This window comes from Perca fluviatilis, chromosome 17, assembly GCF_010015445.1.
Source record: "Perca fluviatilis chromosome 17, GENO_Pfluv_1.0, whole genome shotgun sequence".
In the NCBI taxonomy this organism is placed as follows: domain Eukaryota; kingdom Metazoa; phylum Chordata; class Actinopteri; order Perciformes; family Percidae; genus Perca; species Perca fluviatilis.
In genome coordinates, this window is record NC_053128.1 from 23,013,041 (window position 1) to 23,015,126 (window position 2,086).

Genomic DNA, 2,086 nt, shown 5'->3' on the forward strand with positions numbered 1-2,086 from the left:
TTGACCAAATACTTATTTTCCACCATAATTTGCAAATAAATTCATAAAAAATCCTACAATGTGATTTTCTGTCTCTCATAGTTGAAGTGTACCTATGATGAAAATTACAGGCATCTCTCATCTTTTTAAGTGGGAGAACTTGTACAATTGGTGTCTGACTAAATACTCTTTTGCCCCACTGTATCACCAGTGATGATTTCACCCAAATCAAATTCCCAATCAGCCTTTAGAGAGGGAAGCTGAGAATGATGTTCCTGTGTGAGCTTATTGTATATTATGGAAATGATGCTGCTAAATGATTCAGTATGCTCTACAAGCACCTCAACCGGGTTGCAAGGTGGCAGTGTTGGAAACACGGGTAGTGTTTTACGCAGAAAGTCTCTGACCTGAAGATAGCGGTTAAGTTATACTATGACTTTCTTATGACTTTTTTTGACATACTGTACTATTACTTTTTTTATGACTTTTTTTGGCTACGTACTATACTATGACTTTTTTTTCGATAGATAGAATAGATAGAATGTACTATGACTTTTTGTCACTTTTATGACTTTTTCTATGCTATGACTTTTTATCACTTTTTTCAACATACTATACTATGTCTTCTTTATTGCCTTTTTCAACATACTATGCTATGACTTTTCATCACTTTTTCGATCTAGCCTACTATTCTGTGACTTTTTAGGAGTTTTTTTGTCGACATTACTATACTATGACTTTTTATTGCTTTTACGACATACTATACTGTGACTTTTTTCTACATGCTATACTATGACTTTGGTAACACTTTTTGTCACATACTATACTATGACATTTTTCCACATACTATACTAGGACTTTTTTCCACATACTATACTAGGACTTTTTATCACTTTTTTGAAATGTTTATGACTTTATACTTTTATACTGTGACTTTTTTCATCATACTATACTATAACTTCGTCTTTTTTGACACACTATACTGTCTTTTTTATCACAAATTTTGCACATACTATACTATGACTTTGTTAGCACTTTTTTCATCATATTATACCATGACATTTTTATTACTGTTTGCAACACACTATACTATGAGATTTTTATGACTTTTTTTTAATCACTGTTTTCATCGTACTGTACCATGACTTTTTTAACACTTATTTCAACATACTATACTATGACTGTTTTCAACATTATTATTATTATACTATGACTTTATATACTTAGACAGGAAAGGGGAGAGAGAGGGAAAATTACATGAGGCAAATGGCTGCAGGTTGGAATTGAACCGACGGCCAATGCAGCAAAGACGTCATTTTCGTCATACTATACTATGACTTTTTTTAGACATACTATACAATTACCTGTTCATGACAATTTTCAACATACTTTACTGACTTTTTTATCACAATTTTCAACATACTATACTGACTTTTTTATCACAATTTTCAACATACTATACTGACTTTTTTATCACTATTTTTGACATACTATACTATGACTTTTTTTCAACATTCTATACATTCTATATCAAGAAAAGAATCATATGATCTATCATTATTATGTACATTGTGAAATGACTTCTTAGGGGCTATTAGCACACAGTTCACAGAATTTCTTCCATTTTAAACAATTATTTTTTAGTACAAAGAATAAATAGCACACAGAAAAAGCTTTAAATGATATATGTCTAGCATTTTAATTTCCTAATTAGGTAAGTACATTTTTTTAATGAAGCACCTTAATTAAATCGACACATGGTGTTGTACATTAAAATGCATTCAGCAAGTAGTAATATGTAGAAGAAAATAATTAGTTTTTTATCTCAGAAAATATGCCTATTTTGCATTGTCAAATTTGTGTATTATTGGTAATTGTTGTTCTTCGTTGTATGGAATTATAATGTTTTACCCTTAATATTGTGCATTGTGGAATCAAAATATCCAACTTTGTTGTTTTATTTGGGGGCAAACTACCGTAGGTTGTAATGTAGAAAATAAGTCAAGAGGTTAAGTGTTTGTCATCTGTGTTTTACTGCTTTCAGTCTTTGGACCCTGGACGGGTGCTGAAAAGAGGTAAACCAAAGAGAAGATGCTCAGAGGTCTGA